The sequence below is a fragment of the Panthera onca genome, chromosome B4, assembly GCF_046562875.1.
Source record: "Panthera onca isolate mPanOnc1 chromosome B4, mPanOnc1 haplotype 2, whole genome shotgun sequence".
Classification (NCBI taxonomy): Eukaryota; Metazoa; Chordata; class Mammalia; order Carnivora; family Felidae; genus Panthera; species Panthera onca.
In genome coordinates this window covers 115,277,844-115,290,383 of record NC_138345.1, presented here as the reverse complement: position 1 = coordinate 115,290,383, position 12,540 = coordinate 115,277,844, and the positions used below count along the sequence as shown (strand labels likewise).

Below are 12,540 nucleotides of genomic sequence, written 5' to 3'. Positions count from 1 at the left end.
TTGAAATGTTTATTTGTTTATTTTGAGAAAGAGAGAGAAATCACAGGGCAGGAGAAAGAGAGGGAGAGAGAGTATCCCAGGATCTCACAAACTGTGAGATCATGACCTGAGCTGAAATCAAGAGTCAGATGCTTAACCCTCTGAGCCACCCAGATGCCCCAGCTGTACTCTTTTTTAAGTTTCACCTTTGTAGGCATATTTTCTCCATATTTTTTCTTGGAAATAGTTCAGAGCGTCATGAATATAATGTAATCAGATGATTCATCTAAGTCAGTGGTTTACAACTTCTTTCCTACTTCAGCAAACCCAAGGAATGTAGCATGGCCCCATCAGTAACTATGACTCATGGTGGCAGTGATTCAGTACTTATTTTCAACAAGATTTGGTGTGTGCATGGAGCTGGGGGTGAGGAGTAGCATAAAAATACCATAAATGATTTACTATGTCCCCATTTGATAAGTTCATTTAGCAATGGCATTTGTTTTGGGAAGATGAGAACATCTGAGATGAGAGTAGGGCACTTCTCATAGGCACACTAGTATCTTAATGTCTGTGGGTTTATTGGAAAGGTTAGCTTTTCATATTTGCATAAGAGAAGAGAACTGTATATCATTTACATATTCTGAATTTGGAAACCAAAGACACAGTTCCTAGACACCTATTTATGGTTATTGGATATAACTGCCAAATGCATCCTGATAGTTGGAGTGACAGTACGAGAAGTCTCCAAGTCATTGCTTTCCCACTTTCTTGATTTCTGAATATTGCTTTTCTCTTCTCGTAATGCTGGAAGTAGTGTAACATTGAGATTAGAAAAGGGAATCTCAGTGTTTTATACTTGAATATAAACACTGTCTTTGTTTGTATTTCCTCCCGTGTGTGCCGCTTCTCTTTCTTTCTGGCCATACAAGTACTGAGCGGTGCATGGGTATTGGTGGAATTTCAGTGAAGTGTTTTATGGCTTGGGATGATCTTAGAAATTTCACTTATGGTTCCTAGTACTGTTTGAAGCCTAGAAGCATCTGAAGCCAGATTTTAGCCAAAAATCAGTAGAAATTATAAGAACTGATTTTATCTTTCACAGAGAAATGTTTATGTTAAGGTTTTAGAGTTATGCATCATAGAAACCAGATTCTAATTACTATTGAGGTTAGTTTGGGTTGACTTCTGTTGGAGCAAAAGTGACATCCAGTGGTGAGAGAGATTACCAGCTAATCATAGATACTAGTAAGAAGGGAAGAGGTGATAATTTAAGAAATCTGCAAAACAGCCTTTCATCAGTATTGTGACCTGGGGTGAATTTTTTCCTATTGAAATACCTGCCAAATGATGGGTGTGAACATCGGGAATATCCATATCACTTTTGAAAATGTGACCTGTGGGTTATGATTTGAAGTCATAGGAAATTGTTAAGCTCAATTCAGTGAGTAGTTACGACCCAGAGCTGTCTTACCGCGTGGGACACTTCCCTAGAGGCTTACAACTTTACATCAATTAAAGTAGAAAAATAGACAATATATGTGGCATAGAAATACTATAAAAAATCTGTGAGTACATATAATTTTAGGGCTCAGGAATTTTAGCATTCAGATAGTTTTTACAGATTAGGAAACTGAAGTGGTAGGTAGCCAAGATTACTTGACTAGTAAGATTCAGTGCCATGACTAAAATTTACATCTTTCTGTTCTTAATCCTTTGTTCTCTCTGCACTGTTACTCTTTTAGTTTCCCAATTTCCCGAATACTTGACTGCTTTTCTCTTCATTGTACCCATATGAGTCTTACTTCTCGTGGCAGAATAATCGCTATGAAGTGAATTTCTTTAAGTCAGACTCTTTCCATTCTAGTTAAAGATAATGCTTCTATATGAAAATTTTGGCTCTAAGATTATATAAATATAATTCATAGGAGTGCAATAGACTTGTTAGGTTCTTTAAATGACAAAAATCATAACTTTCTTATGTTGTAAGACTTAAAGCAAGTCACAAAATATTAACTGTAGAGCAGAAATCATAATCCTTTAGAGTTGCTTTCCTGTGAGTGGTTCTTATAACTGGAGAGTGGCAGCTTTATTTTTTTTCCCCAGGCTAGAAAAGATGCCTCATTGCCATCTGAGTGTGTTTCTTTACAGCTCCAGCCTCCTATGCACAAAGCTTATGTCATTTCTTTTAAGTCTTTTTAGATAGAATCTTTGTGTAATGATATTTTACTTTGTTGATTTGTTTGGAAGAACTTGACCAGGTATCTTGAGTTAGGATGCCCTTCTGTGATTGTTGGCTTCTGTGTATATTTTTCTCTGTACATTGTTGGAGTGTGAGTAAGAAGAGAGATCTCTTGGTTTGAGCACAGTGAGTTGTCCTTTTCTTTTTAAGGCACTTGAGATGACAACTTGTTATTTTTATTCTAAGGTACATCTCTCTGAAATTATTCTTGGTTAAATTATGGTTGTGAATGTTTTTCAGAAAAGACATGAACCGTAGTCTTAAACTTCTAAAGTGTCTATTGAATATGTTGGGTGGCCTAGCATTCTATTATACACTTAGGGGAAAATAGAAGCCATGATTAATTCCTGCCTTTGATGACCGTATAATCTAGTTGGAGAAGTAAGATAACATGCAATACCTAAACAATACTAATAGTCACTCCCAGGTGATCTGTATAGACCCTAAAGTTTGAGAAGAGCGTCAGAGGGAAGAAAGCCTGAAGACAGGGAGGCCAGTTAGGAAGCTCTTGTGATAAAATGAGGTAAGAAGTGTGGAATTTTGGCTTGTGATAGAGGAATGAAGATGAAAGGTGACTCTTTAGAATTATTCTGAAGGAGAAGATTTATAGGATATGGTGCTAAAGAAGAAAGGGAAAATATGACATGTTTTAGCTGTGAGAGTATATAAATGGAGTTGTCGTAATGGAGTGAAGAACACGTGTCAGTTGAGTAGAAAGAGAAGGTATATTCTACTAAACATGTGTCAGATCTGAAGTATGACAGTGCATCCCTGGACTCATGTCCTAGACTCTTAGGTGAAGGTGCTGTGTAAATAACTAGAAATAATGGAATGTACACCATGGGGAGCAGTAATTCAGATTAGAGATAAAGAATTAAGACACTTGAGATTTTGAAGATGATTGAGGAATAAAAGGACTAAGAATCGAATTGACTTAGAAAGAAGAACTGGATTTAGTAGAGGAATGGTCATAGAGGTGGAAGCTACAGTGTGGTGTTGTAGAAGCCACTGGAAAAGAAAGGTATCCAAGATAAATGGTTGGTTAGTATGATTACTGAAGAGTTCGTTGAATTTGGCTAGAAAGTGGTAAAAGGGGAATCCCAGGTTGGGTTCTTGTATTAGTGTTCTTTTGATTTTTCTATTGCTCCGTTGTGTTGGAATATTTTTAACACCAAGGCATCCACTTGGCAATCCTGTGATGGCATTGGACTGCTAAAGTCAAAATTGAAATCATTCCTTACAGCCAGTGTCCCCTCTGAACTCTTCATCTCTTTCGGTAGCATGTCATTCTTCCTATCACTTAGGCTTCAAACCTCTGATTGACCCCGAGGGCTCCCTTCCCTCAGATGTAGGCAATCACTCTATTGGTTTCTGAGGGCTGCTGTAACAAATTACCGCAAATTATGTGGCTTAAAACATCAGAGAGGTATTATCTCATAATCCTAGAGGTCAGAAGTCTAAAATCAAGATGCCCCTAGGACCATGCTCCTTCCAAAGGCTGGATCTGTTCCACACTTCTCTCCTAGCTGCTGGTGGATGCTAGCAATCCCTGGTGTTCTTTGGGTTGTAGGCATATCACTTCATTCTGTGCCTGTCTTCATCTGGTGTTCTCCATGTGTGTCTTGTCTCTGAGTCCACATTTCCCTCTTTTCATAAGGATACCAGTCATATTGGATTTAGGGGCTATTTAATCCAGTATAACCTCATCTTAACTTGATTATATCTGTAAAGACCCTTTTTCTAGGTAAGGTCACTCTGGAGTGTTTTACCAACAGCCAATTTTCTAATTCTCTGGACACCAGCTAGGTGGGTGTCTAGCGGTGCAGTTTAATTCTGACACTACATCAGATTCCACAAGTTAAAGGGTTCAGTCTCACAAGACTGCCCCAATGTCAGATGCCAGGTTCCAGGCCACTTGTACTTCTGACCAACTGGCTATCAATTGGGGGTTCCCATGACCCCCTCCTCAGATTTGATGATTTTCTAGAATAGCTCACTGAACCCAGGAAAACATTTTACTTACATTTACTAGTTTATTATAAAGGATACAACTCAAGAACAGCCAAATGGAAGAGGTGCATAGGGCAAGATATGGAAGGGGAAGCATGGAAACTCCATGCCCTCTGAATGTACCATCCTCCTAGCTAATCAATGTGTTCACTAATCTGGGTACTTTCTGGGTCTTCTTGTTGAAAAGTTTTTATAGAGATCCATCTCCGGTCCCCCTTTCCTCTGAGAAGTGGAGAATGGGGAGTAGGGGGATGTGGCTGAAAGCTCCCACTCTTTTATCACTTGGTCTTTCGCATGACAACCCCATTTTGAGTTTTTTAGGGGCCCCGACCAGAAGTTACCTCATTAGCATAAATGCAGGTATGATTGAAAACGCTGGCTATGAATAACAAAAGACATGCCTGTCACTCAGGAAATTCCAAGGATTTTAGGAGGTCTGTGCTAGAAACCCAGGACAAAGACCATAGAATTTTTTTTTTTTTTATTTTTAATGTTCATTTACTTAGAGAAAGAGAGAGAGAGAGAGAGACAGAGTGTGAGGAGGGGAGGGGCAGAGAGAGAGGGAGACATAGAATCTGAAGCAGGCTCCAGGCTTTGAGCCATCAGCACAGAGCTGGACATGGGGCTCAAACCTGCAAACCGTGAGATCATGACCTGAGCTGAAGTCGGATGCTTAACCAACTGAGCAACCCAGGAGCCCCCAAATAAATTTCTTTTTATATTATAGTCACATTCTGAGGTTCTCCAAGGACATGAATATTTTGGAGACACTCTTCAACCCGGTACAGTCACGAGGGCCTGTGAATTCTTTCTTTACAATGTGTCTTGCATTTTTTTCCCTCACCTGTTTTCTTTTTATTCCTGTTGCTAAAGTCCTAGCTCAGGCTGTATCTTCTGCAAGGTTTCACGGTATTCATTTAGCCATATTCAACAAATTCATTGAGTGTCTACTATGTCCCAGGTAGTTTTGTTCACTGGAATACAGAAATAGAGACTGTGCTGAGGAGCTTACATTGTAGTGGGTGGGTGACAGAGTAAAGAAACTAGTATTTGTCAGGTGGAGATGTGTGCTAAGGAGAAAACTAAAGAGAATAGAGGATGTGTGCTAAAGAGAAAACTAAAGGGAATGCCTTTTAAATAGGTAGTCAGGGAAGGTTTCTCTGATTAAGGTAACATTGAGCAGAGACCTGAAGAAAAGGAAGGGGGATGCCATGTTTTATATATGAGGGGATAATGTTCCAGACAGAATAGCAAGTGAGAGAGAGAGACAGAAGTCTGCTTGGTATGTTGAAGGAATACAAGGAGAGAGAGCTAGGTAGCTGGAATGGAGAGAAGTAGTAGGAGGGCAGATGATGTTTTTATTCTGAATGTGATGGGAACACACTGGAGATTTCTAAATTGAAAAATAATATAATCTGCATTATATTTTAGAAGACCCTCTGGCTGTTGTGTAGAGAGACAAAGAGGACTCGGGAAGACCACTTTTTAGTAGTCCAGGGTGAAAGATGATGGTGACTTGGAATAGAGAGCTTGTTGTGGAATGGTGGTCAGATTCTGTATATATTTTTAAAGTAGAGTTTACAATAGTTGTCGGGCAGGAAAAATACAAATCAAAGATGACTAAGATGTTGAGTATGAGTGCTTAGTTAAAATAGAGTGGGAAAAACTTTAGAAGGAACAGGTTTGGCAGTAAAATAAAGATGCTTTTGTTGGACATGTTAACTCTTTGAGATACCCAATTAGACTTCCGCAGGAAATGTTCAGTAGTCTGGTGGATACATGAATCAGGAGTTCAGGGAGGAAGATTGGACTAGAAATAAAGACGTGGGAGCCATCATCACATAAATGGTATTGAAAGCAAAGGGATTAAAGGAGGTCACCTAGAAAGTAAAGGAAGAGTGAGGATTGAACTTTGAGGAATTTTGAAGTTGAGAAGAAAAGGAGGAAACTGAGAAGGACTGGCCAGGATGGTAGGAGAACCAAGATGGTACCAGATGCCAAGTGAAGAAAAGTGCTTCAAGAAAGATCAACTGTATCGAATGACATTGAGAATGAGATGATAAAATAGCAATATGAAGACTAGGAATTCATTTGGCTTTTTAGTGATTGTTGGTGGCTTGTCAAGAGTTGTTTGTGTGGAATAGAAGGAATACAAGCCAGATTGAAGTGGAAGATAGAGTTTGTCTAAGGGATTTTGTTGTAAAGAACAGGGAACTGGGGTGATTGCTAGGGAGGGTTGTGAGATCAAAGAGTTCTTTTAAGGGTGGGGTGAATTATAGAATGATTCAGTAGCAAGGGGAAAATTGATGATGCAGAAGAAAGGGGGGCACTTGCAGGGATAATATTCTTTAGCAGCAATTCAGAGGTGGAAGGCATAAGAACACAGTGTATCTATTATACCTGGAAAAAAGGCAAAATATATGCTTATAAATTTCTGATAAATCGATAGATGTGTGGAAATTTTCTCCTGATGCTACAGTTTTCTCAGTGCAAAAAGGAATCTGGGTCTTTGGCTCAGATTGTGAAGAGTGCAGGTGTCAGAGATCTGAGGAGACATAATAAGTTGTGAAGGAATGTAAGAGTTTGGGAGAGTGATTGGATGGGGAAATTAGAAGGACTGTCAGGTAACACAATGCACAGTTGTGTGTGTGTTTGCCGACTTCATTTAGTTGCATAGGTCCAGGCATGCAGTCTAGTTGTATTTAATAAGGGTCTGAGTTTTTCCAGGTGAGTTTGAAGAAGAGGGAGACTTGGGTCAAGGTAATGAGAATGTATGCAGAGAAATGATTATAGAGATAGAGGCTAAGGCATTCATTGGGTCTTTTATGCAAAGAAATGATTATAGAGATAGAGGCTAAGGCATTCATTGGGTCTTTTAGTCAACTAACCAGCCAGTGTTTTTACTGCATTCTAGCTATTTCCTGGCAACTGAAATGCTCAGTACATGGTTGGTTGTTTTACAGAGATGAGGATGAGGACAGCATTGTCCTGAACGCTGTCTTCAAGCTTATCTCCAGATGTGCCTTGTAAGAGGCAAACTTTGGAGTCTGTCACATACACTGATGCCGTATCAGACTTCTCAAAACAATGTCTTTTACTTATCAGTCCCTTGCTGGAGAACCCTTCAGGCAAATCCACATCCCTGTAGTAGTACACATTCTCCCTATTTCATTTCTTATCCATTCTACAAAGCCCTTTCTCATGATTTGGTACTTATTGACTGGAATTCCCTTCAGAAGTCCCTATATTTTGAATTACCTATAGTTAATATAGGGCCCAATTAAATGTGCACTCTGTGTGTGTATATATGTATGTGTGTGTATATACTTAAGATTTGGTGATGAAATAAAAAATTTTGTATTACAGTTTAAATGAACAATAAAAATGGAGAAAAATAACCAGATTTTAAGATTGCAAGTTTATACAATCATACAGTAATGAAATATTAAGCATTTCCATCTGTAAAATGTCTACTGGGGTGCCTGGGTGGCTCAGTCAGTTAAGCATCTGACTCTTGATTTTGGCTCAGGTCATTATCTCACAGTTCTTGAGTTCAAGCTCTGTGTTCACACTGTCAGTGTGGAACCTGCTTGGGATTCTCTCTCTCTCCCCATCCCTCCCCCACTTTTACTCTCTCTCTCTCTCTCAAAATAAATAAACTTAAAAAAAAATGCTACTAATTGGACTAAAATACCTAAAAGGAGCATATGCTTTTGATAATGACAAACTAGGAAATATGTGGGTCAACTCTCCATATGAAAACTAGAAGAATCAGACAAAGTATTTAAAAAAAAATATCTCCATGGAAGGCAGTGAACAATGAGGAGGCCAAGCTCCTGGAGAGGTGAGAAATTGAGAGAGGTGAGCATGGCATGTGAGGTTGCTTTTTCCTTAGAGGAAACTGCTGATTCTAGAAGAGGGAGTTGAGAGGCTGAGAAGTGAAGCAAAGCTTTTGACAACTTCACAGAGCTTGGGGAACAAAAATTAGAGTTCAGAATCTGCCGGAGAGAAGATCTCAGGTCCAAGTATACTAGTGCTTTGGGTTGGGACACTGAAGGGGAGGGATTTATGTTTAGACTAAGAATGAAAAAATAGCCTGGCCCTTGCAAGTATTGAAGCGTAGCTTTAGATAATGTCAGTCCTTATAATCAGATTAAATTTACCCAAATTGTTAGTGTTTGTAGCTGCCTGCAAGAAACAAATGTAAATCTACTTTAAGGGAAAACAACATTATGGACTTTATTTCCACAGTTTTTAAATATATAGCAAAAAATTAAAAATAGGCATAAATAAATAAAATATAATAAATAATAAAAATATCACTACATACCTAGTAGAATGGCTAAAATCTGAAACACTGACTGTACCAAATCCTGCAAAGATATGGAACAAATAGGAGCCCTTCTTCATTGTGTGGAATTGGAACATGGCACAGCCATTTTGGAATACACTTTGGTAGTTTCTTACAAAGGTAGACATAGTCAAACCATACCATCCAGTAATCATGCTCCTGGATATTTATTCAAATGAGTCGAAAACTTATGTTCACACACACACAAAAACACAGAAAGTTGGAAGTAAGCAAGATGTTCTTCAGTAGATGAATGGATTAAAAAAAAAGACTGTGCTACATCCATACAATGGATATTTTTATTTAGTGATAAAAAGAAACGAGCTGTCAAGCCATGCAAAGACATGGCAGAATCTTAAGCACATATTGCTAAATGAAGGAAACCAGTCTGAAAAGACTATATACTGTATAATTTCTATATACTATATGACATTCTGGAAAAGGCAAAACTATGGAGACAGAAAAAAATGCCAGTGGTTGCCAGGGGTTGTGGGAGTAGGGATGAATAGGTAGAGAACAGGAAGTGTTGTAGGGCTGTGAAACTATTCAGTATAATATCATAATAGTGGATACATGACATCATGCATTTGGAAAAAAAACCTGTAGAACTGTACAACACAAAGAGTGAAACTTAATGTCAACTGTGGACTTTAGTTCATAATAATGTTTTGAAATTGGCTCATTAATTTTAATAAATGTACCACACCCATGTAAGATGTTAATAGTAGAGGAAACTGTGAAAGGGGGAATATGTGGGAACTCTGTACTTCCTGTTAGATTTTTCTGTAAACCTAAAGCTGCTCCACCTATTTATAAATCATCATCATTCCGGCTACATGAGGAAATAAGATAACATCGAAAATCAAGAGAAATAATAACCAATATAAACAGACTCCCCATAGGGAATCTGGGAAATGGAATTATCAGATACAGACTTTAAAATTACCTTGTTGTTATATGCTTAGAAAACAACAGAAAAAGCTTGACAATTCCTCCAGAAAACAAAACTGTTAAATAAATGGCAGGTTTACAACTAATACACAATAATTGAATTATGAACTTAGTGGATAGATTTAACTGCGAACATCATCATCATCATCATCTTCAAGGTATTACCAGAAATCAGTGAAACAAAATATATAATAGAGAAAATTAAAAATGCCAAGAGCTGATTTAAAAAAAAAAGATTGGTAAAATTGATAAAGCCTTAGATTCATTTTTTCCTAACTGCTCACAAAATAGATAGGTATGCAGGTAAACACAGATGCACAATACGATGAACGGAGAAGGGGTATCACTATATTTCTTTTTCTTTTTTTTTTAAGATTTTATTTTTAAATAATCTGTACACTCAACGACGTGGGGCTTAAATTTACAACCCTGAGATCAAGAGTTGCATGCTCTACTGACTAAGCCAGGCAGGGCAGCCCCTCTTATAGATAGTAAAACAACAAGAATATTTTAAAAATAACTTGTACAGTTTAGATGAAGTGAACAAATTCTTTGAAGAACATCTTAACAAAACCAATATAGGAAGAATTAGGTAATCTGAATAGTCCAGTATCTGTTAAGAAAATGGAATCCTTGGGGCGCTTGGGTGGCTCAGTTGGTTAAGCGTCCAACTTTGGCTCAGGTCATGATCTCACTGCTCATGAGTTCAAGTCCTGCATCGGCCTCTGTGCTGACAGCTCAGAGCCTGGAGCCTGCTTCAGATTCTGTGTCTCCCTCTCTATGCCCCTCCCCTGCTCATGTTCTCTCTCTCTCTCTCTCTCTCTCTCTCTCTCTCTCTCTCTCTCAAATATAAAATAAAACATTAAAAAGAAAGAAAGAAAATGGAATCCTTAATTTAAAACCTCTGCAGGGAAAATGGCTGGGTCATTTGGCTTCACTGATAAATTCTTCCACATACTAAAGGAAGAAATATTACCATTCTTAACACAAACTTTCCCAGAAAATAGAAAAGAAAGGAAAACATCCCCACTTGTTTTATAAGGTTAGAGCCCAACACAGCCATTATAAAAGAAGAGATACCATAAACAAATATACAAATCTTAAATATTAGCAAACTGAATCCCATGATGTATAAAAATTGTAATATATCATGAAATGTAAGGTTTATTCTAGGAATGTAAGGTGGCTTAATATTCAAAATTGATTAGTATAACTCAACACTGTAACGGAACAAAAAAAACTATTGTGATCTTCTTAACAGACACATAAAAATAATTTGACAAAATTTAACACCCTTTCATGATAAACTCATTAAAATAGGAATAGAAGGGATTTTTCTACCTATAAAAGTCCTACATCTAACATCATGCTTACTGATTAAATATTTAATGCTTCCCTCCACCCATCCAAGTTCAGGAACAAAGCAAGTGTGTTCATTATCACCATTTTTTTTTTTTTTAACGTTTTATTGGAGGTGCTGGCTAGTATAATAAGACAAGGAAAAGAAATAAAAGATTTATAAAGATTGGAAAGGAGGAAGTAAAATTGTCATTCACATATGACATGATTGTGTATGAATAAAAATACAAATCTATCAAACTGTTAATATGTACAATTTAAAAATTGCTGGAAAAAAGGTCAAGTAACAGTTATTTTTTTTTGGTTATCCTATTATTTCTAGCAATTCTATGAATAATAACTAAATTTACTCATGTGAATCATTTTGCTATGCTTGCCTTCTTAGGCTATTACGTTTAACAACCTTTTTTTTGAAGTATAATTGACATATACATGTCAATTTCAGCTGGACAACATAATGATTTGATGTTTTTATCTATTGTAGAATGATCACAATAAATGAGTCTAGTTAATATCCATCACCATACATGTTAAAAAAAACCCGTTTTTTCCCTCATGATGAGATCTTTTAAGATTTACTCTTTTAGCAACTTCCAAATACACAACACAGTATAGTTACCATGCTGTACATTACATCCCTGGAACTTTATAACTAAAGGTTTGTATCTCCTGACTTCCTTCACCCATTTTGTCCACCCCTTGTGTCCTGCCTTTGGCAACCACCAATTTTTTTTTCTTTTTTCTTTTTTTATTTGTTTTAACATTTATTTATTTTTGAGAGACAGAGTGAGACAGAGCACGAGTGGGGGAAGGGTAGAGAGAGAAGGGGTTACACAGAATCCAAAGCAGGTTCCAGGCTCTGAGCTGTCAGCACAGAGCCTGACGCGGGGCTTGAACTCATGGACCGCGAGATCATGACCTGAGCTGCAGTTGGCCGCTCAACTGACTGAGCCACACAGGTGCCCCTCAAGTTCTTCTTTATGTCTTTGAGCTTGTTCATTTGCTTGTGTGTTTGTTTAGATTCTCCAGATAAGTGAGGTTATACAGCATTTTTTCTTTCTCTGCTTGCCATTATGCCCTTAAGGTCCATCCATACTGTCACAGATAACAAGATTTCTTTCTTTTTTATGACTGAATCATATTCCATTGTGTATAAGTTGCTAGGTCCTATGGTAGTTCTATTTTTAATTTTTTGAGGAATCACCCTACTATTTTCCATAGTGGCTGTATCATATATTGCTGGTGGGCATGTAATTAATAGAACCACTTTAGAAAACTGGCAGTATTGGGGTACCTGGGTGGCTCAGTCAGTTAAGTGTCTGACTTCAGCTCAGGTCATGATCTCACGGTCCGTGAGTTCGAGCTCTGCGATGGGCTCTGTGCTGACAGCTTGGAGCCTGGAGCCTGCTTTGGATTCTGTGTCTCCCTCTCTCTCTCAGACCCTCCCCTGCTCATGCTCTGTCTCTCTCTGTCTCAAAAATAAATAAACATTAAAAAAATTAAAAACAACAACAACAACAACTAGCAGTATTTACTAAAGCTGTGACTCACTCCTGAGTATATACTCAAGAGAAATGAGTACATATATCCACCAAAAACATGTTTAGGAATGTTCATAGAAACTTTATTCAGATTAAATTAAAATTAA

At 37.7% G+C, this 12,540-nt stretch overlaps 1 protein-coding gene across 4 annotated transcripts in view; it reads left to right on the top strand.

Annotated features, from left to right (window-relative positions):
* The window catches only part of CEP83 (centrosomal protein 83), a 120,664-nt gene that overhangs the window by 102,345 nt on the left and 5,779 nt on the right, over window positions 1–12,540 (top strand). The window lies entirely within an intron of this gene.